The 23,762-nt window shown below is 49.3% G+C and overlaps 1 pseudogene; it reads left to right on the forward strand.

Moving 5' to 3' along the window:
* The first annotated feature begins 8,899 nt into the window (after positions 1-8,899).
* The window catches only part of LOC141582963 (mitochondrial inner membrane m-AAA protease component AFG3L1-like), a 30,131-nt pseudogene continuing 15,268 nt past the window's right edge, over positions 8,900-23,762 (forward strand).

Here is a 23,762-nt window from a genome sequence, read left to right on the forward strand (position 1 = left end):
TTGCCTATAAATTAAGAGAACACCTACTTCCTGGGGCGGGTGGAAGGGCTGAGGACTTGTGTTCGTCAGTGAAGCCAGGAGCTCAGAGCTGCTCAGAGCTACCTGATCTTCTCAAGCCCAGGGGCTCAAAACACAGTCACATTACCAGGTCTATCTGCAGGGGAGGCTGGGAAATTATGTGACAAACAAAAATTAGGCACCCCATTCAGGAAGGAGGAGGCGTGATGTCAGATGGCCTGACTCCTCCTGTGTCCTGGGTGCTCCCTGGGAAACTGGGGAGGTGCTGGCATGGGGTGGCCACCTCTGACTCTGTGACTCACACAGAGTCCTCAGGTAATAAGAGAAAGAGGTGGGACTGGGGTCACGCCCCCTCTGTCTTCCCAGCACCTCCCTGTTTTGGTCCGGGGTCAATCTGTCAGTGGGGGCTGGGTCCTTCCAGGTTGGAGTGCAGGTGCCCCACACACACTCCTGCCCCACAGGTACAGCAGGCAGGACTGGTCCCATAGGTAGGGTGGAGTCTTGCTCAGTGGCAGCGTAGGCATGTGGGGTTGGGGTAGCCTCCATGTCCCACAGCCAGTGAGGCAATTTGTTCAAATCCCAGCTCCCCGAGGCCACAACATGACCCTAAGCAGGGCTGTCTCCTCTGGGCTCAGCTCTCTTTCTTTTGGGAGAAGGGACAGAGAATAAACCATCAGATTGTTTTTTATAATTGTGATTTATTTCAGACTGTAGCAAGTACAGTGAAAGTGTAGCCAGTACTGATGCCCTTACCAAAGACTTCCTGTAACATCAGCAACCCTTACTGTGAGCTTGTTTTGTGCAGTCTCTGCAGCTCATTTCACCCTCACCATGGCCCATTACGGATGGGAAAATGGAGGCAGAGAGGCTAAGGAATGTGGCCCAGGAAGCTGACTGGGAGGGTGGCATGCAAACCGCCTCTCCTCCGACCCAACCAAAGTGCCTTCGTCGCTGCCAGGAGCCATTGGTCCTGTGTGCTCTGCAGTTTTTCTGAGCCTGAGGGCTGGGAAGGAGCCGTTCCTGATGCTCAACTTTAGCCCCATGGAGAGCTAGGCCCTTCCTGATTGTTTCCTGGGGCTCTGGAGGCGCAGAGCCAGCGGCCTGGCTCGGGTTGTGTCACACATCCAGAATCAGAACCAGGCCAGAGAACCTGGATACATGTGTGGGGCTTCTCCCAAGATTCCCTTCCTGGGCATGGGGAAGGTGAGTGCTGCTCACCCATATGTGGCCGAGCAGGAATGGGCCTGGCACTGTCCCCAAGTGTCCAACCCTGGGTCCTGAGACAGGGGCTGTGATTTTGGGGTGCTGTGACAGGAAAGCGGGAATTTCGGTTGGGGCCAAGGAAGGAGCAACCATTTCTGAGAGGTCTGTCTCACGGGAGCAGGTGGACAGCAAGCTGGGCTGGGGCTGAGTGAGTGGGGCTGAGGCCGGAGAGGATCCCATAGTAGCTCTAGGGCTGGGACTCTTCAGTGTCTGGGGCCGGAGGACGCTGTGCTGGGGGCAGGAGCTGGGCCCCTCAGGTGGGCCACGTGCCTCTCTCCTATCATGGAGTTTTTATTGTCACCGTGAGCTCTTCCTAAGGCGACACTGCCAATGGAGGCCTGGGCAGGGCACTAGAGGTGTTTCAGGAAGAGGCTGAGATGGAGGTTATGTGGTTTGAGGACCACCCGCTTCATGGAAGTGAAAGCGGCTCACCTCACCCCAGAAACTCCACTGTGCCTGGGGAGAGGAGGTGGTCTGTGGTGAGCCTGGTACCTGGGACTCATCCTGGCCCTGCCTGGCCCTCAGGTGGAATGCTATGGAATGTGATGAGAAGCTGGCCCTCTTCTGGCAGGCCCACCTCAACCCCTTCAACAAGCAGTCGGGACTGAGACAGCATGAGCAGCACCCTGGAGAGGAGGCCCCGGATGCCACACCTGAAGGTGGGTGCTGGTGGGAGTTGGGGTAGGAGACTGGAAGGTCTCTCACCACTTACATGGACCCCTGTTCTTCCTGCCGCCTCCTGTGTGGTCCTGCCTTTCCCACGGAGCCGTCACCTGCTGGCTGTTTTCTTGTTCCCACGTGTTCTGTGGTTCTGTGGTTTGTTTCTGTATGCCCACTAGAATTTGCACTCCTGATAGCAGGATTTGTGCCTGACTCATCACTGCTGTATCCTTGGGCCCTGCACACAGTAGGTGCTCAGGGAATGCTGGCTGAGTGAGCTCAGCACTGAGGGAGACGTTAGCCGACTGATTATGCTCTTGGCATCAGGATGGTGTCAGCCCCAGAAAATGCTGATGAGGTCATCAGGGAGTGCTGGGGTGGGGCAACCACAGGGACGGGCTGGCGTGGGCCCTGGTGTTAGTGGATTTTGCCGTGTAGCCAGACGTGGGTTTTCTGTCATCCCCATGTTCATGCATGAGGTGTCCACCTTGGGAATGGGGATGTTTCTGTAATGCCATCTTGAGGCCCTTTTAGCATCAAGTATCATTCCACCTTCTCTTCTCGAATGGCTCTTTCCTGTCTGCATGAGAAGCAGATGTGCAGGTCTGAGGGGTACCCAGCTCCCCCAGTGCCTGCTCCCTGTGCAGCTTCCTGAATCCCTTTTCCACTCCTGCCATTCCAGCTCCTCCTTTGGGGATGGGAGACAGGAGGGAGCAGCTGACCCTCCACACCTGTCCCTGTCTTCCCCAAGAGGCCCTGAAGGAGCTGCCCCCTGCAGAGCCAGAGTTCAGCTGCGCTGAGCGCATGATGGATCTCAGCCTCTCTGAGGACCACTTCTCCCGCCCTGTGGTAGGTTTCGGATGTGGGAAGGGAGAGGGTCTGAGTGAGCCCTCAGGAAGGTCCAGCAATTTCCTTGTCACTTGCTCCCAGGTGGCAGGGCAGCATCCTGTGAGGTGGGGTGCATCCCCCACCTCAACCCGGGCTCCCAGCTTATAATCTGAGGCCTGTGTGACACCGCAGATGCCCACCCTCGGAGCCTGTGTGAGGCAGGTGGAGAGCCTGGATTGCAGTTCCTGAACCTGGGGCTGCTCCTCTCCCCCAAGCTCCTTGTCTTCACAAAGCAAATATGAGAGTTGATTCCCCCTGGGGTCCTCTGCAGATCCCGGTGCTGAGGGAAAGGTGTGCAGGAGGTAAGGGAGAAGCCCGTCTGCCTCCTCCTGATCGGTCGGCGTCACGGGGCCCTTTGCTTTCTCTGTGTTTCCTTCCTTGGAAGCCTTGCTTTGAAGAAGAAAATGGGAGCCTGTAAGGATTTCTTTTTTCTTTTTTCTTTTCTTTCTTTTTTTTTTTTTTTTTTTTTTTGCAAAGATGGGGTTTCACCATGATGGCCAGGCTGGTCTTGAACTCCTGACCTCAGGTGGATGATCCACCCACCTCAGCCTCCCAAAGTGCTAGGATTATAGGTGTGAGCCACCGCACCTGGCAGCCATAAAGATTTTTAAAAAATGTTTTGAAAACCTTTTTTGCAAACTGTCTCCAACTTGTGAGAGAAACATAATAACATTAAAATGTAACTCTGAAAAGATTTGGTCAGAACCTCCCCATTCTAATTCACTGTTCATTTTGTGTGTGGCCTTTAAGCTTTGCCCATGTAGAGGGACTTCATATATGTGTTTCGTATCTTTGTTTGTTTATTTATTTTTCTTTTCCTTTAATTCAATCAAGTTGAGTATCTTTTTTTCTTTCTTTTTTTGAGATAGGGTATTACTCTGTGGCCCGGCTCTGGAGTGCAGTGGTGCAATCGTGGCTCACTGCAGCCTCGGCCTCCCGGGCTCAGGCAATGCGCTCACCTCAGCTTCCTGATTAGCTGAGACTGCAGGTGTGCACTACAATGCTGAGATAATTTTTAAACTTTTTGTACAGACATGGGGTCTCGCTTTGTTGCCCAGGCTGCTCTCAAGCTCCTGAGCTCAAGCAATCCTCCCACTACAGCCTCCCAAACTGCTGGGATTACAGGTGTGACTCACTGTGCTCAGCTTGTTTTATTTACTAACACGTTTCGAGCACTTGCTTTGGGGCCACAGACTGGGAGAGAGGAGGGTGCCCCCTACTCTTTGCCTGGGCCTCAGAGCCCAGCAGCCTGGAGGAGGAGGAGGAGGCTACCGAGGGCAGGGTCAGCCCAGGCTCCTCAGCTTCGAGACCCAATCTCGTCTTCCCCGGGAGCATCAGAGTGTTCTGAGTCTGGTCTGGGGTCTTGCTGGGCCCTGAGGAGCCCCCTGGCTGCTATGTGGAGAAAGCAGCTGGGGTGTTGGCACCTGCCTGGGCTTGGCAGTTAAGCTTGAGGCTACTTACTCTCCTTCATAACAGCAAATGTCATTGCCCTGGCCTTCCTCCAAGAGGAAGCTCGAGAAGTAACCAAAATGACATAGCAGAAAAAGCAAGTGGGTTTCTAAAGAAGGAAGTTGTCTTTTGAAAAGCATCTTTCACACATTAGGTTTTCAGGGGTGAGCAGGTGCATGGGGTGGCCCTTGAGTGAGTTTCAAGATCTAATTTATTCATGAATTACAGCTTTTGCCCATTTTTCTATTGGATTCTTGGTATTCTGAATCTTTTGAGTTTTTCACATGTTGGGGATATTAGCCTGTTATTTGTAAGATGCAGTATAAACATTTTCTTTCAGTTTGAGAACTGCCATTTGACCTTGTTTGTGGTATTTTCTTTTCTGTGGAAAAGTTTAATTTTGCTTACATTTTTATGTGGTCCCTTGATCAATATTTCTTTTATTTCATCTAGGTTTTAATGTCTGGAAGGGCTAGTCTTCCCTTTGCAATTTGCTTTTTAAAAATACATTTTTTTTTTTTTCTGGTCATGGTGGTTAACACTTGTAATCCCTGCATTTTGGGAGACCCAGGCTAGAGGATCACTTGAGTCCAGGAGTTCTAGACCAGCCTGGGCAACATAAAGACCCCTTCTCTACAAAAATAAAAATAATTAGCTGGACATGGTGGGATGTGCCTGTAGGCCCAGCACTGCAGAGGCTGAGGTGGGAGGATTGTTTGAGCTTCGGAGGTCGAGGCTACAGTGAGCCAAGATCCCACCACTGCACTCTTGCCTGGGTGTTGGAGCAAGACCCTGTCTCAAAGAAAAAAAAAAAAAATGTTTTCCTAACTATTCCTACAAAAAACTGAGCTCCTTAAAGCGTTTATTTAAATAAAGTGTTACTGACAAAATTGATACTCTCAAGTATCAAAATGAAAATAGCAACATTTCCAAGGATGTCAAACACTGCAAAGTATCCGCCTCTCTGCCTCTACTGCTGAGGCCATCTTGGGGCTTCTGCTTTATTCTGATTAAGCTTTGGTTACACACACTGAAAAATGACTGAGAGAGTTGTTTTGAGTGGTGCTTTTTTTCACTGTATTGCTCCTCGTTGCATTATTGATTGCTCTTGAAACTCTCAGTTCCCACTCATCATCAGGGCTCTGACTAGTGAGGACCTGCAAGCCAGCCTCAAAGTGTTTGAGGGCTGCCCACAGTCCCACTGTGGTTAGCTGCTGCTGTGGCAGGGAGCTTCTTCACCCTCCTCTTCGCCACTCCCTGCTCCTGTTCCAGCTGCATCAGTTCCTCATTTGAGAGCTCTTCATGGGACTGCAGCAGCTGGCCCACAGCAGCCTCTGCAACCTCCTAAAAGGCCAGGTTTCTGGCAAGGGTCACAGTGTGTTTTTGAAGCTGTGCAATGTTGTCTGCCTGGGAAAAATTGTGGGCCTGAACACACTCAGGCCAAATCTTCCACACACTGTTCATTATTGCTGGTTTGAGATACTCCCAAGCCATGGCAATGTTGTCCACAGCATCCATGAGGTTGTAATTTTTCCAAAATTCCCTGATCATAGCTGTATCCTCATCATCTGTTGCTTCTAGGAAGTGCTCAGAAGTCCCTCTCAGGTAATGAGCTTTGAAGGTAGAGGCTACACCTTGACCCATGTGCTGGATCGAGTCAGTTGCACTGTCATGAATGTGTTCTACTCTTACATTACCAGAAAGATCACTCAAATTTACAGGGTGACATGGTGCATTGTTTAGTATGAGCAATGCTTTGTTGTGAGATCATTTTGGGCACAGTATTTTTCAATGGCAGGGCAAGGAAAGTAAGTGAACCATTCACGAAAGATGCTCTGGTCACCGAAGCCTTCCCATTGGAGCGCAAAATCACAGGTAAATTGGGCTTGGAGTACCCCTTCCGAGCCCTGGGGATTTCTGGCAGTAAGGGCCTCAACTTAAAATCCCCTGCGGCATTACCACCAAGCAGCAGCAACAAGCGATCTTTGGATGACTTGAATCGCGGCTCAGCATTGGTTTCCTCAGAAATAAACATTCCTTCAGGCATTCTCTTCCAATAAGTCCTGTCTCATCCACATTAAAGACTTGGGGGTGGGGGTGGGGGGTTGTACTCATCTTCTTCCATGATGCTTTTCAGCATTTCTGGGTACCTGTCCCTGTTGCTGGGAGCTGCGCTGTTCATCTTGAAGTGCTGGAATTTCACCAGTCACCATTGACGTGCATGAAACCTCTCCGTTGGAGAGATCTTACCATGTGCACGCTGTAAGTCATAAAACTTTTTTTTTTTTTTTTTGAGACACAGTCTTGTTCTGTCACCAGGCGCCAAGCTGGAGTGCAGCAGTGGGATCTCGGCTCTCTGCAACTTCCACCTCTTGGGTTCAAGCAGTTCTCCTTCCTCAGCCTCTCGAGTAGCTGGGACTACAGGCACGCGCCACCATGCCCAGCTAATTTTTGTATTTTTAGTAGAGATGGGGTTTCACCATGTTGGCCAGGATGGTCTTGATCTGTTGACCTCGTGATCCGCCCACCTTGGACTCCCAAAGTGCTGGGATTACAGGTGTGAGCCACCCCGCCCCGCCAAGTCATCAAACTCTTAGTCGTCCCCCCAATGAAGGCAACAGTCAAAGGCATATCGCTGGCTCTGGTCTTTCAGCCCTCAGCAGCTGCTCCATGCTCTCCATCACAGCACTTCAATGGCGAGTCAACCGAGAGGCTCTCGAGGGAGCCGCTATTTGCGAACTCGGTTTGATTTTTCCTTTACTATCTCGGATGGTCGCCACCGTAGAGATTCCAAGACCTGAGCTTCTTATCCACCTGGAATCGTAGGGCTTCCAGTTTGATGTCAAGGATAATCGCTTTCCGTTGCCTTTCGGGACCAGGGATGACAGGATGACGGCTGCGCCTAGGGGCCTTTCCAAGGCATTTCTGCCTCCAAAGTGTCAGAATCACAGCGGCGTCAGGTGCAGGGAGGCTGCGGTTCCCTACGTCCCCCTGTAGAACTCGGCCAACGGAATATGGGGCTGCGGAGTCGGGCCGATGTCCCGGAGACGCTAGCCGGCCGCCAGGGTCAGGCGCACCCGCGTGCCCCGGCCCAGCCGCTTCCCTGTGCACCCTGAGGCCCCGCGCGGGTCTCCGTGTGTAGCTCGAAGTCCAGTGACGGGTCCGCGCGGCCGCAGGCACACACGGGAGGCGCGGGCTCTGGGGCTCCGGAGAGCAACCCACCGAGAGGACAAAGGAGACCTGCTGAGGGGACGGTGTTCCAGCGCAGCGGGGTGGGGGGGTTGAGTTAGGGGGCGCTGGGCGCGCGGCTGTGATTTCGGGAGCCGCTTTCGACGGAGGATCCCAGGAGCAAGTGTGGGCAGGACGAGGCGGGACTCGCGATCAGACGCTCCAACGGTCAGAGGACAGCGTGGACACAAGAGAGGGGGCCCCAGCCGGCGCCGCGGCCCTGTCGCGCATGCGCGAGGCCTCCCAGCGGGCGCCGGGGCCTAGACTCGGTATTCCACTGCGCACGCGCGCGCTCGGGACGCGCGAGGCCGGGGACTGGTGATGTAGTGCCGGCTGCGGGCGGCGGCCAGCCGTCAGGCGGCAGCCGTGCCCTGTCCTTGTTGTGGCGAGGCGGTGGCCCAGGAGGCGGCAGGACGGCCAGGACCAGCGTGAGAGCCCCGGGCACGGCCCGCCAGGCGAGCAGGCAGGCGCTGTGCGCCGGTTCCGGGCAGCTGGGCTGTGCTGGACGCCGCACCACACCATCCACCTGCGCCGGCCGCGGGGAAGCGCGGGAGCGCTGACTTGGTCCCCACAGTGCGGCCAGCTGCCCCTGGGCCGCGCTTCCCGCGCTCCTGCTGGGCGCCCCCTCCCTCTCCAGGCTCCTGCTCTTCTCCCCGCTACCTCTTCCACCCACTTCTTGCGGAATTCCCGCTGTTTCCCGGATGCCTGCTACCCTGGGACCATGGAATGGGACCCCTAGCCTACTTGCTCGGTTTTGTAAAGAGCTGGGCTTTGAGCGATTTGCGCTTGTGTCTAGGCCCCTCGCAAACCAGCCTTGTGGCTCGGTGGCATTCGGCTTTCTCCACCTCGCCGTTACTCACGAACCAGATATGATAAGAGACGCGAAAGAGTTGTGCAAACTATTGTTTGTTCAGCGGCCTCTGCCTCCCAAAGTCTTGGGATTACAGGCGTGAGCCACGGTGCCTGGCCTAGCAACTTGCTCTATAGTTAAAAACCCTGCCGGGCACGGTGGCTCACGTCTGTAACGCTATCGCTTTGTGAGGCCGAGGCGAGTGGATCACAAGGTCAGGAGTTTGAGTCCAGCCTGTTCATCCGATATGGTTGAATCCTTGGATCTACTGGAAATACAAAAATTAGTCGGACGTGGTAGCGGGCCCTTGTAGTCCGGGCTGCTCGGGAAGCTGAGGCAGGAGAGTCGCTTGAATCCAGGAGGCGGAGGTTGCAGTGAGCTGAGATCATGCCACTGCACTCCAACGTGGGTGATAGTGAGACTCCGCCTCACAAAACAAAATACCTAACAGGTCTCTTCATGGAAGCTTACGTTGTGGAGGTTTCCATGTGGTCATCTTTAATTTAGCAAGCTGTCCACTGTCTTTGCTCTTGTAGAGGTTATATGCTGTACAAGGAGGAACCAGACAGTAAGCAAGTACTAGGCATGTTGGACAAAGGAAGCAGAATAAAGGAAGTTGAAAATTAAGAAAGGGAATGGAAGAGGGAAAAACGCTGTTATTTGTTGTTTTAGGTGGGGCGGTCAGGCCCCTGCAGAAAGTGAGGGATTGAGATGAGCTTGCTGGGAACGTGGACTAGAAAGTGCCCTCCCCTAGGGTAGCTGCAACCTTGTGTTCTTTGTGAGCAGCAGGAAGAGGCTAGTGATAGGCAGTGAGGCCAGGAAAGGCAGGGCCTCATAGGGCTGCTGAGGTTGCACCAGTGTGCTGTGTGTGAGACTGTGGGACCCAGGTAAGTTGGGTCAACTGATTTGTGGTCTGACTGGGAAGAGGACAACAGCACTTTGCCCTGTTTAAGGGAGTTTGTGTTTTCCCCACATTCACATCTTGGCTTTGCATACACAAAAACTAATTTACCAGTGTTCTCTACTATGCACTGTGAACTGACTTGCAGAAATCTCCAAGAAGGAATGGTAGACTCCTGTCTTGGTCTTTACATATGCCATGAGAACGACATCTGATTTAACCAGGCTGAATCACAAAAGGACTAAATTGTGAACTAAAGCAAAGGAATTGGATGTTTTATCAAGTTTTGGAACGCTAAATAGTCATACTTGGTACCTTCAGGGCTGTAGGCTACCTGGTGTCTACAAGCCACCAGCACCGGTGCCGCACTGTCTTTGGGGTGGTACTGGAAGAGCCCTGGAAGATTGGGGAACCAGTGTTCTCGCTGCACACCTTCAGCTGCCAGCTGTCTTCAGGCACTCATTTCCTCTCCATTTCTACTTTCTCAGATGGGCAATGGGGATCAAGTGAGGTGAGTAGGAAGCACCTGGCAGCCTATAGTGCGCAGTGCGACTATCTTCTGTTCTTCCTTTAGGTTTCCTGTGGACCCACACCGTGGGTTCCAAACACCCATTCCAGCAGCATGCATTCCTGGCATCCTTCGAGTTTACTTACTCTCTCTGGCAGGTACTGTGTGCTGTTGGTGCTGGGATGATTTGCTGCAGTGGGTAGATCTCATTCACCACACGGAAGCATTTGTTAGCTCGCAGTCTTTACTGCTTATCATTCTTCTGAGCTGCTTTCTTTTTTCCAGATTTTAATATCTTTTTCTTAGCACATCTTTTCAGTCTATTGTGGTCTTTATAGGGATATTTGAATTAATGTAGTTAGTTAGAAAGTTATTAGTTGGGGAATGAGTTTACTTTGGGGTGATATCCTGCAGAGTCTGCCTCAACCTGAATGTTGACGCAGCTGGAAGAACATAGGTGTTGTCAGCTACAGGTCTTGTTTCTTTATGATAAAATATTGTGGGCTAACACCTGTAATCCTATCACTTTGGAAGGCTGAGGCGGGTGGATCATCCGAGGTCAGGAGTTCGAGACCAACCTGACCAATGTGGTGATACCCTGTCTGTACTAAAAATACAAAAATTAGCTGGCGTAGTGGTGCACACCTGTAATCCCAGCTGCTTGGGAGGCCGGGTTAGGGAGAATCACTTGAACCCAGGAGGCGGAAGTTGTAATGAGTCGAGATTGCACCACTGTACTCCAGCCTCAGTGACAGAGCGAGACTCTGTCTCAAAAATAAATAAAGTAAAATAAAATAAAATATTGGGGACAAATAAATCCTTTGGGTGTGTTGGAATTTTGTTGGGTACAATTGGTATTGGGTTGTTGAGTGCTTAGATTTTGTTTTTTAATACATTTACTTTTATTGCAGTGTTTTTGTTGTAATTTTTTCTTCTTCTTCTTTTTGTGAGGGAGTTTCGCTCTGACTCCCATTCCAGAGTACAGTGGTTCAATCTCAGCTCACTGCAACCTCCACCTCCTTGTTTCAAGTGATTCTCCTGCCTCAGCCTCCTGAGTAACTGGGATTGCAGGTGCCTGCCACCACCTCCGGCTAATTTTTGTATTTTTACTAGAGGCAGGGCTTTCACCATGTTGGCCAGGCTGGTCTTGAACTCCTGACCTCAGGTGATCTGCCTGCCTTGGCCTCCCAAAGTGCTGGGATTACAGCGCCTGGCCGACGTTTTCCTTGTTGAAGACTGAAGAGAATACGGATGCCTGGAAAAATTGTTTTCTTGGCTTGACAAAAATATTTACCTCTTCCTGGACGCTGTGTTACCTGCCTATAGTCTGTGCTGTGAATAGCCACTGCACTCCAGTGAGACCCCATTTAAAGAACAAAAGAAGAGGCCAATCACAGTGACTCATGCCTGCCATCCCAGCACTTTGGGAGGCTCCCATCCCAGCACTTTGGGAGGCTGAGGCAGGTGGATTACCTGAGGTCAGGAGTTTGAGATCAGCCTGGGCAACATGGTGAAACTCTGTCTGTACTAAAATGTAAAAATTAGCTGGGCATCATGGTGGTTGCCTTGTAGTCCCAGCTGCTTGGGAGGCTGAGGCAGGAGAATCATCTGAACCTGGGAGGCAAAGGTTGCAGTGAGCCGAGATTGCACCACTGCACTCCAGCCTGGGTGACAGAGCAAAATTCCATCTCAAAAACAAAAAAGAAATTAACTTCTTGGTTGACCAGAGATGAGTCATAGTATATATCTGTATTTAAATTTTACACAATTTTATGTTTTAGTTTCATAGTCACGTTTTTGAAGCTGCACTATTTTAAGTTACTAAAATTGCGTCAGTTTATTTCTGCAGTGAATTGTTCCTTTTAGTCTGTGGAACCATATTTCTTTCTTTTTTTTTTTTTTTTTTTTTTTTTTTTTTGAGACGGAGTTTTGCTCTTGTTACCCAGACTGGAGTGCAATGGCGCGATCTGGGCTCACGGCAACTTCTGCCTCCTGGATTCAGGCAATTCTCCTGCCTCAGCCTGCTGAGTGGCTGGGGTTACAGGCACACGCCACCATGCCCGGCTAATTTTTTTGTATTTTTTTTTTTTTTTTTTTTTTTTTTTTTTTAGTATAGACGGGGTTTCACTCTCTTTACCAGGATGGTCTCGATCTCTTGACCTCGTGGTCCACCCGCCTCGGCCTCCCAAAGTACTGGGATTACAGGCTTGAGCCATCGCATCCAGCTGTGGAACCATATTTCTAATGGGATATTTAAGGCAATAATCTCACACCTCAACCTGCATCCTGCTCCTTCCAGCGGTGTGGTCAGTGAGAATGTGCAACTTTGTATTGCAGGAGAAGCTAATAAGCTACTCTGGTCTCTTGTTTCAGTGCCTCCAGAAGGTCGACTTTCAGAAGCTGACTCTGCAGGCCAGACTGACATTATTTTCCTGGTGGCTCTGTTCGAAACCACCCAAAGGTAACTATTTTCATCACCATCATTAGCAACATGAGGTTTACAGGAACTTCCGCAGTGAGTGACCAGGGGACAAGAAGCAAGACAACTCAGGCTACCCTCCACTCCACCCTGCCCCTTCTACCCTTTTCTGGCTTCCACATTGAGCCATTAACAACATTCAACACCTTCTCTATGTCTTTATGTTGTTGATATCTCAATAAAGCTGGTGAGAGAAAAACTTTCCAAAGGAAGGTTCTAGATGAGTCTTTTGGAAAGCATGGGAGTCAACCTTGGTGTCTGTGTATCTGACTGAGGACCAGCTAAGCCTCGTGTTTGGAAAGCAGAACAGAAATGATGAGCAGACTGTCATTACCTTAGAGCACACTTGCCTACTTGCAGTCCTTCTGTAGGCCATGGGCCTGTGCTTTATGTCCAGGGACAGTGTCCACCGAAGTCCCTGGAGACCCTATGTCCCTGCAGAGTAGAAGGTGTTCCCCACATGTGCATCAGTGTGAGGACCTGGGGGCACATGCTGATTGTATGAAGCAAGAACAGAGAGGAGACCAGGGAAAACTGGCCTCTTTCACTTTCTGTATATCAACTTGACAGTGTGATTGCTTTTCTTAGTGTGATTCTTTCTTCTAAAATATTAGAACTGGGCCAGGCACAGTGGTTCACGCCTGTAATCCTAGCACTTTGGGAGGCCAAGGACGGCAGATCACCTGAGGTCAGGAGTTTGAGACCAGTCTGGGCAACATGGTAAAACTCTGTCTCTACCAAAATTACAAAAATTAGCTGGACATAGTGGCAGGTGCCTGTAATCCCAGTTACTCGGTAGGCCGAGGCAGGAGAGTTCCTTGAACCCAGAAGGCGAAGGTTGAAGTGAACTGAGGTTGTGCCACTGCACTCCAGCCTGGGCGACAAAGTGAGACTCCATCTCAAAAAAGCATTAAAATACTAGAACCTCATCCTTTTGTCCCTAAGGGTTTGAGAAATACTTTAAGAGGAGTGGAAGAAACACAAATTCAGAAAAATCAACAGCTCCAAAAAACATTAAAAGGGCCAGTTTGAAAAACCAGACTGTGAAGTTTTACATTTGAGCACTTTTAAAGCATTTACTGTGTGGGCTGTACTTGGGAACTGATGAGCGGTGGCTTGTGAGTGTGTGATGTTGATGCTATCTTCCCTCTGCTTGCTCCTTTGTGTGAGCAGTGGGGCTGTGAGTGTGTGATGTTCACGCTGTCTTCCCTCTGCTTGCTTCTGGGAGTGAGCGGTGGGGCTGTGAGTGTCTGATGTTGGCTCTGTCTTCCTTCTGCTTCTACTTGCTCCTGGGTGTGAGCAGTGGGGCTGTGAGTGTGTGATGTTCGCGCTGTCTTCCCTCTGCTTGCTACTGGGTGTGAGCGGTGGAGCTGTGAGTGTGTGATGTTGGTGCTGTCTTCCCTCTGCTTGCTCCTGGATGTGAGCCATGGGGCTGTGAGTGTGTGATGTTGGCGCTGCCTTCTCTCTGCTTTCTCCTGGGTGTGAGCGGTGGGGCTGTGAGTGTGCGATGTTGGCGCTGTCTTCCCTCTGCTTGCTCCTGGGTCTGAGCGTTGGGGCTGTGAGTGTGTGGTGTTGACGCAGTGTCTTCCCTCTGCTTGCTCCTGGGTGTGAGTGGTGGGGCTGGTGTGATGTTGGTGCTGTCTTCCCTCTGCTTGCTTCTGAGTGTGAGCAGTGGGGCTGTGAGTGTGTGGTGTTGATGCTGCCTTCCCTCTTCTTGCTCCTGGGTGTGAGCGGTGGGGCTGTGTGTGATGTTGGAGCTCTCTTCCCTCTGCTTGCTCCTGGGTGTGAGCAGTGGGGCTGTGAGTGTGTGATGTTGGTGCTGTCTTCCCTCTGCTTGCTCCTGGGTGTGAGCAGTGGGGCTGTGAGTGTGTGATGTTGGCGCTGTCTTCCCTCTGCTTGCTGAGCGGTGGGGCTGTGAGTGTGTGATGTTGATGCTGTCTTCCCTCTGCTTGCTCCTGGGTGTGAGCGGTGGGGCTGTGAGTATGTGATGTTGGCACTGTCTTCCCTCTGCTTGCTCCTGGGTGTGAGCGTTGGGGCTATGAGTGTGCGACGTTGGCACTGTCTTCCTTCTGCTTGCTCCTGGGTATGAGCGGTGGGGCTGTGAGTGTGCGATGTTGGCGCTGTCTTCCCTCTGCTTGCTCCTGGGTGTTACCCATCCTTCTCAAGCTACCTTGTTTTTTGTTTTCCTCTCTTAGCACCTTTTTAACTGGTTTAGATTCTAAACCTTGACAAATCATTTAAAAATTATATCACCATGTGGGTTTTGGGATTGGCGAAGTTGGTATTTTGTGTTTCCCGTGTGAAATGTTTCCTGCTTGGCTACCTATGAGCATGGGGAGGGCAAACAGATAAAAGCATATTGGGAGGTGTGGTGACTTGCCATGCTATGAAATGAATGTTTCTTTGAAGACTCCTGTTTGTCCTTAAATTTGTGCAAAGTTTTACTCCATCTTCCAGTATGTTTGCTGTTCCTGGGGTCACCTTGGCTTCTCTGGCCTTTCATAGTGTTATTTTGGGGTCATTGGAGTGACGCTGTATTTGAAGTGGACAGTGTCATGGCTTATTTGTCCTGAAACTTGTATAAATGTTAACAGGAAGAGGCCAGTAGGTCTGTGGGTTACACGTGTATGTAGGAGGCCAGATTTTTCGAAGGAGAGGCAGACTCTGCTTAGAACAGATGGCATGTGTTCCCTGGTTCTCTAGAGAAGGGGGACCACCCATAGCAGTCTGCCTTATCATTTTCTTCATTTATTTCTTTACCCTAGTTACAGGCAATTTTGGGTAACCTTTTTGTTATCTCAAAAAGGTTTGCTATTAAAGCTCAATATAAAGCCAGCAAGGTGATATTTGAGATATTTTAGATGTATCTGAAACTACTTCTCAGCAGAATGTCCCTAGCCTCATCCTTTTGCTGTTCTCTGTTTATTTCCAGAAGGCACTGGTGTTATTACAATTGTCTGATGGGAAGTGTTTTTCTGTTTTCTGAATCCTCTTTCTCCAGAAAATTACACGTAATTGCATTTTGAAGTCAGACTTTGTTTTCTTTCAGAAACTGGTGAGCTAAAGAATGCTGGGCCTGGAGGAGATGGAGGCAGGAAAAGAGGTGCTCACAGTGGCTGTGCCTGGTAGAGGCGGATGAAGAAGGTTTGTGTGCACCTTTGTCTGTTCCTGTTGCTATAATGGAATACATCAGACTGGGTAATTTATAAACAGGGTAAATTTACTACTCACAATTGTGGAAGCCGGAGGTCGAAGATCATAGCCTGTACCACATGGTGAAACCCCATCTCTACATAAATATAAAAGTCAGACCACGTGCAGTGGCTCACACCTGTAATCCCAGCACTTTGGGAGGCTGAGGTGGGCCAATCATGAGGTAAAGAGATTGAGACCATCCTGGCCAATGTGGTGAAACTCCATCTCTACTAAAAATACAAAATTAGCCAGGCGTGGTGGTGCACACCTGTAGTCCCAGCTACTTGGGAGACTGAGACAGGGGAATTGCTTGAACCTGGGAGGTGGAGGTTGCAGTGAGCCAAGGTTGTACTACTGCACTCCAGCCTGGCAGCAGAGCGAGACTCTGCCTCAAAAAAGAAAAAAGAAAAAGAAAAATTAGCTGGCCGTGGTGGTGCATGTCTGTAGTCCCAGCTATTCAGGAGGCTCAGGCAGGAGGATTGCATCAACCTGGGAGTTGAAGCTGCAGTGAGCCACGATCACGCCACTGCACTGCATCCTGGGTGATGGATTGTGAGGGCACTAATCCCACTTGTGATGCAGAGCCCTTGGGACCTGACCCCTCCCGGGGGCCCACCTCCTAATATCTTCACCTTAGGGGTTGAGTTCCAACATTGAAATTTTGGGAGAACACATAAATTCAAACCTGTTATCTATCTTTCTGCTTGTTTAAAGGTGTGTGGTTGAATTAGTTCATAAGTTTCAAAGAAATTAACTTCTAAAAGTATACTGAGGCTGAGGCTGGGTGCAGTGGCTCATACCAGTAATCTCAGCACTTTGGGAGGCTGAAGTAGGAGAATTGCTTGAGCTTAGGAGTTTGAGACTAACCTGGGCAGCATAGTGAGACCTTGTCTCTACAAAAAAAAAAAAAAAAAAAAAAAAAAAAAAAAAAAAAAAAAATTGCTAGGCATGGTGGTGTGCACCTCTGCTTCCAGCTACTCAGGAGGCTGAGGCAGGATTGCTTGAGCTTGGGAGATTGAGGTTGCAGTGAACCATGATCATGCCACTGCACTCCAGCCTGGTAACCAAGCAAGACCCTGTCTCAAAAAAATAAAAATGAATTTTTAAGAATGTACTGAGATTTCTATCTGGATTTTATTATTATGATTTTGAGATAGGGTCTCATTCTGTCGGCCAGGCTGGAGTGCATTGATGCGATCACTGTTCACTGTAGCCTTGAACTCCCAGGCTCAGATGATTCTCTCACCTCTACCTCGGGAGCAGCTGAAACCACAGGCTTATACCACCAGTCCTGGCGAAGCTTTTTGTTTTTGTTTTTGTTTTTGTTTTTGTTTTTGTTTTTGTTTTTTTTTTTTTGTAGAGACAGGGTCTCCCTCTGTTATCCAGCTGGTCTTGAACTCTTGGGCTCAAGCAGTCCTCTCACCTTGGTCTCCTTAAATGCTGGGACTACAGACGTGAGCCACCATGTCTGTCCTCTATCTGGATTTTAAAATACTTAGATAAGAGATAACCCTAGCAGCAGTGGCTCAAACACAGCACCCGCTGTGGACTTTCTGCTTCTCCTGGGGCATCTGGTGAGCTGCAGCTTTCGGTGTGTTTTATACACCACATAAACATCTTTCTTCTTGAGAGGGACTGAGGCTGCGTTGTGTAGGGTGAGGATGGGAAGATCTTTTCTAATAACATCTGAAAAAGAAAATAGCTATTTTCAAGAAGAAACTCCTTTCATTTGACTGGAAAATGTGTTTTCTTTTTTCCACAGGGGGACTTCCCCTGGGATGACAAGGATTTCCATGGTCTGGCCTTTTTAGGGGCAGGTGTTGCCATGGGATTTTTCTACTTTTCTTTTTGAGATCCTGGAAGAGAAATCACTTGGAAGCATTTTGTACACTATTACCTGGCCAGAGGTCTGGTGAGAGAAATTTATAATTTGTCTACCAGGAAGGGGGCTGCTGTAGTGGTGTGCCCCATCTGTGTGGTCTGCAGTGCCCTAAGGAAGCTGTGAGCTCTGAGGCCTGCATTGAAAGTGCATTGTGTGATGGATGTCCTGGACAGTCCCACCCTCAGGACAGAGATGAGACATAGTATTACTCTTTGCAGAGGTTATAAGGCTATTTTATTGCAAGGCAGAAGCTTCCTTAACATCTTGGCCTTTTATTTTTATTTTTTTTTGGCTTCGGCTTCTGTGAGTAAGTTCTGATGGTCCATTTATCGTCAGTGTCTAATTCAGATCTCTGCCCAGTGCACCCCTGTCCCCTGCAGGCTGGCTCTGGACAGCAGCTGGGGCTTTGTGTCTTTGCACAGGGGCATGTGGCACCAGCAAGCCTCCACTTGTCCATCACTGGGCATGGGTCTGCCAGGGTGCTGAAGTCTGGTGACATGCTGCTCAGGCTTTAGCATAAAGTTACAGAGGGGCAGCTGTTGTGTTTCCCAGTCATCCTGAGAAAGATGTTTGCTAAGTGATGCACTGTTAAGATCTGAACTTCTTTCTGTAGGAAAGTCTTGTTTTTCCACCAAGGTTTGTGGCCAAGACCTTTTTATTTTTGAGATAGGATCTTGCTCTGTTGCCCAGGCTGGAGTGCAGTGGCATGAAGTCATGTCACTGCAGCTTCGACCTTCCAGCCTGAAGCCAGCCTCCCACCTAAGCCTTCTGAGTAGCTGGAACTATAAAGAATGTAGTTTCGTTTTTAGAGACAGGATCTCCTTATGGTCTCAAACTCCTGGGCTCGGATAATGCTCCTACTTTGGCCTCCTGAAGTGCTGTGATTACAGTTATGAACCACCACGCAACACCTTTTTGTCCGGCCTCAGAGCACGTGCCTTTCAGAGATGTCCCTGACGACTCTGCACAGGAGGAGGGGAGGGCTTCTGCAGCCCCTCTCTGCTGTTGTTGTGCCATGCACAGCTGCTGCCGTGAGCAGGAGGGCTGAGGCAGATACATTGGCCCAAGATGCTTGTTGGTGTGTGGGTTCTGGACAGATCCCAGAGCTCCTGTGAGTTCCTTTCTAGGTGTCTTGACATGCTGACCTTGACATGGTCGTGGTGTTAAGGCCAAGAGGCACCTATCGTGAACATGTTGATGTTCATCATGTGACCCTCAGTAATCATTAGTTTCCAAGGGAAGTGTATTGTAGTGGTTTCAGATTCTGTGGAGAGCAGAAGGAGCAGCAATGTTGTCATTATACATCGCGAAATGGCTTCATCCTCAAGTTGTGTGTTTGCTGCACCCAGCTCTCAGGGGCTGTGTTCCCTGCTGGGTGGATGCATGGAGGCCTTTGGGGCTGCATTGTCATTCTTGCTGGCACCATTTTCTTGTGGCAGCTGCAGAGGGACAATGTTTCTGGGTCAGTTCTGTAAGACTTGGTTATATTGACAGTCTGAGACTTATACTCCTTTTAGGGTTGTTTTCTTTTCTTTTTTTTTTTTTTTTTTGAGATGGAGTCTCACTATGTTACCCAGGCTGGAGTACAGTGTACAATCTTGGCTCACTGCTACCTCCGCGTCACGGGATGAAGCAGTTCTTCCTACCTACGCCTTCTGAGTAGCTGAGACTACAGGCACATGCGACCATGTCTGGCTAATTTTTCTTTTTTTTTCTTTTTTTTTTTTTTTTTTTTTTTTTTTTTTTGAGACAGAGTCTCTCTCCATCGCCAGGAGCCAGGCTGGAATGCAATGGCGAGACCTCAGCTCACTGCAACCTCCACCTCCTGTGTTCAAGTAATTCTCCTGCCTCAGTCTCCCGAGTAGCTGGGATGACAGGGGCATGCCACCACCCCCAGCTAATTTTTGTATTTTTAGTAGACAGGGTTTCACCATGTTGGCCAGGATGGTCTTGATCACTTGACCTCGTGATCCGCCCTCCTCGGCCTCCCAAAGTGCTGGGATTACAGGCTTGAGCCACCGTGCCTGGCCAATTTTTGCATTTTTGGTAGAGATCGGGTTTCACCACATTGGCCAGGCTTATCTCTAACTCCTAGCCTCAAGTGATCCACCCTCCTCAGCCTCCCAAAGTCCTGGGATTACAGGTCTGAGCCACTAGGCCTGGCCTTTCTTACAGATTTTTAAGTTACTCTGGAATCTTTGATGTTCATATGTACCAAATTGTAACTCCTCTTCTTGAATTACATGCACAGGCCAGGCTAGAAATGTCCAAATTAATGAGAAAATGAAATTCGAATCCGCACAGCAGAGTGGATGCGGCCTCCCGGATGCCATTGGAACCAGGTCTGTGCTGTGGCACTTGTCTCAGGATGAGGCCTGTGGTTTGCTGTTGAGTGTCATACTCACCGCTTCAGCTGTGCTTATAATTTTTCTCTTCTTCCCAGGTGAACCGGCTGGAAGTCGTGAACAATTTGTGCATGTTATTCCTGCCCCTGGGACCTCTTCTGAGGTGAGGGTGGGTTTAACGCTCAGTATTCCAGACAGAAGTTGATTTAATGTAAAAATGTAGTTTTCTATTTTTTCAGTAAAATATCCCCTTAGTATCCATCAACTTCTCATTGTGATGTTTTTCTTATTGGCACATATCAATAACAAAGTCTTCCAAGTAGGACAGGAGCCCTCATGAGACTATAACTAGGATTTAGATTTGCCTTGCAGCATATAAGAACAACTCATCAAGGACTAGGGGAAGAGAAGAGACAAAGAAAAAAGGGTAAAAAGAAAAAAGGGACAGCCAGACATGGTGGTTCAAACCTGCAATGCCAGCACTTTGGGAGGCTGAGGCAGGTGGATCACCTGAGGTCAGGAGTTAATGACTAGCCTGGCCAACATGGTGAAACCCCGTCTCTACAGAAAACATAGTAGTTAGCTGGGCGTGGTGATCTGTACTTTCAGCTATTCAGGAGGATGTGGCATGAGAACTGCTTGAACCCAGGAGGTGCAGGTTACAGTGAGCTGAGATCATCCCACTGAACTCCAGTCTGAGTGATAGAGTGGGACTCTGTCTCAAAATAAAAGAAAAAGAGACAAAGACACACCTCAGCAGCTGTTGCATAGTTTACACTTTCATCTAGAATGTAAAGACTATGGTTCATGGGGCCAGAAACAGAGGGTCTTCTGCTATTAGTAGTGTTTCCTTTGGAACTAGCCTTGGCATAGGTCTTGTGCATGTTATGGAGATTAAGGCTACAAGAAGGGGCTGTGGGAGGTGTGTGTGTGAGGGCGGGTTCAGCGTGGGATGCAGTGGTGTGCCCTAAACTCGCTCTTGATTTCTGCAGAAGTACATGTGGTTTAACATCGGCAGTGTTTACACCTTTGAGTGGAATCTGGAGTCTGCCCAGTGGGAGCTGGAGATTGAGCCCCACAACCAGGCAGTGGTGGTGTACACCACTGAGAGCGATGGGTGAGGAGGTCAGGAAAGAGCCTCTGTCTGAATACAAAGCAAAAATTCAGTGTATAACCTGCTTTGGAATGTGTTTCACAAGCATATATAGCCATCTGCTATTATTTATAATGTCTCTAGCGAGAAATATGTATATGGTTTATATATATATATATATATATATATATATATATATATATATATATATATTTATATATATATATATGTATATTTGTGTGTGTGTGTGTGTATGTGTGTGTGTGTGTGTGTGTGTGTTTAACTGTCTTTCATGAGAAGAGAATTGGAGCAGGAAAATACTTGATGAGGCAGCCTTAAAAAAGAAAAACAGACATTGGGTGTCATCATTAGAGCACGAAATCCCTGACGTCTTGGGAACTTCCAGAATTGGGCCCTGCAGTGGGATCCCCGAGAGAGCCCTGTCTGAAAGCCCTTACCGTCATTTCTAACTGCCAGTCCTGTAGAACTGTTGAATTAGTGTGCAGAGGTGGGGCTTGTGCTCCTGTGACTTCACCAGGCTCCCTGCTGGGCAGCCCAGCTCCATCCTCCCAGGTGCTGTGGGTCCCTGCGCAGGACCCTGCAGCTCCATATGGTGCCTGACACTCAGTCATGCCAAGCTTCCCATGGCTCTTAGGTTAACTTGGGTTTCCACTGCATCATATGTTTTTAAAGTGATTATGGACGCGACAGCAAAGGCCAGATGAAGTGCTCTGTGCATCCCAGGACTCAGCACCGAAGTCAGTGTTGCTAAGCCTGGATCCTTTTGTCATGTTGACTTCCTGGGGATGTCGTTGCTCAGTATTCTAAGGCCCTTCTGACCTGAATTGGAAACTCAACCAAGAGTGCAAAGCCAAGCACCAGCTTTAGCCAGGACAGAGTAAAAATGGGAATTATAGCGGTTCAGGTGGTTTCTTTGAGACGTACGTTTAAGTGCAGAGTAGGGGTTACAATGGGGTGAGAGAAGGTGAGGCAGGTGGAATTCTGGTGATTAATTCGCAGACTCTAATGGCAGGGCCTGAAGTACCTGTGGTCTCCTGCTGGAGCTCCCAGATGTTATCTGGTGCTGTGTATGGCTGACTTTGTTTTGTCCTTGCTTTTTGAGTTGCCAGGAATGCTTAGTTGGATGTAAGGCCCCATGCCTCCAAAGAGCAAGAAAAATGATTAATAGGAAGACATTTGGTGTTTTCCTGTTATGGGACAAGCCTGGTTGGCGTGAGGAGGCCTTGCTGGGTCTGCTGGGGGCACCTCCTCAGGGAGGGAAAGCTCCCACAGAGCTGCTTGTCCAGGTGGAGGGGATGGGCGGTGGAATTTGTCACCCACCGTACTCTATTAAACCAGCCATAGGTTAGTTACATCAGGGAGACAAATGCCTGTGACTGCAGACTTCAGAACTGGAGAGGCCTCATGCTGGATGGACTTTGACACATTAAAAAAAAAAAAAAAAAAAAAAAAAAAGACAGTTGCTGTGATGGGTCACAGAGGTAATCGCAGTGCTTTGGGAGTCCGAGGAGAGAGGATTGCTTAAGGCTAGAAGTTCAAGACCTGGACAACATAGTGAGAGTGTGTGTCTTTAAAAACTTAAAAAATTATTTGGTGTGGTGGTATGCATGCCTTTGGTTCTAGCTACTCAGGAGGTTGAGGCAGGAGAATTGCTTGACCCTGGGAGTTCAAGGTTACTGTGAGTGTGCCAGTGCCCACCGGCCTAGGTGACAGTGAGACCCTATCTCAAAGAAAAAGAAAAAGAAAAAGAAAAAAAAAAAAACAAAAACACAACACTGTCTGGGCATGGTGGCTCATGCCTGTAATCCGAGCACTTTCGGAGGCCAAGGTGGGTGGATCACTTGAGGTCAGGAGTTCAAGACCAGCCTGGCCAAGATGGTGAAACCCTGTCTCTACTAAAAATACAAAAATCAGTTGGGCGTGGTGGCACGTGCCTGTAGTCCCAGCTGCTCTGGAGGATGAGGTGGGAGAATTGCTTTAAGCAAGACTGTCTAAAAAATGAATAAATAAAATGGAACACACATACACCCACACACACACGGAACACACACACGGAACACACAGAACACACAGGGAACACACACACGGAACACACAGACACACACACACACACACACACACACACACACAGAGAAAAAAACCTGCTCCCTTTTGTGTAGCAAAACAAAGTCCTAGAGTGGTCTGTTTTGAAAGACAGGGTTTTGCTTTGTCATCCGGGTTGGAGTGCACCTGTGTAATCAATGCATCCTTGAACTCCAAGGCACAAGCAGTCCTCTCACCTCAGCCTCCTGAGTAGCTGTGGCTACAGGCACATGCCACCATGCCTGGCTATTTTTTGTATTTTTAGTAGAGATGGTGTTTCACCACGTTGGTTAGGCTTGTCTCGAACTCCTAACCTCAGGGGATCCACCTGCCTCTGCCTCCCAAAGTGCTGAGATTACAGGTGTGAGTCATTGCACCCAGCCATTATTATATTTCTTGTACAGATGGGATATTGCCATGTTTTCCAGGCTGGTCTTGAATTTCTGGGCTCAAGAGATCCTCACACCACAGCCTCCCAAAGTGCTGGGATTACAGATGTGAGCCACCGTGCCTGGCATGAGGGTGCTATTTCTGATCTGAGCATGATGAGTAGTTCTCTTCGATTTTCCAGCTCCTTCATGCGAAGCCTGGTGCCCACGCTTCTCCTGGTTGGAATTCTCCTCTATGCTTCCAGGAGGGGCCCGATGGGAGCTGGGCCCAGTGGACGAGGACAGAGCCTCTTCAGCATTGGTGAGACAACAGCAAGGGTCTTAAAGAGCAACATCGATGTGCAGTTCGCAGACATAGCTGGTTGCGAAGAAGCCAAATGGGAAATTATGGAATTCGTGAATTTCCTGAAGAATCCCAAGCAGTGTCAGGACTTGAGAGCAAAAATTCCAAAGGTATTGGTTTTAGAAAACATAGTAATATCCTGAACTTCAAGTAAAAGCCAGAGATGGC

This window comes from Saimiri boliviensis, chromosome Y, assembly GCF_048565385.1.
Source record: "Saimiri boliviensis isolate mSaiBol1 chromosome Y, mSaiBol1.pri, whole genome shotgun sequence".
Taxonomy (NCBI): domain Eukaryota; kingdom Metazoa; phylum Chordata; class Mammalia; order Primates; family Cebidae; genus Saimiri; species Saimiri boliviensis.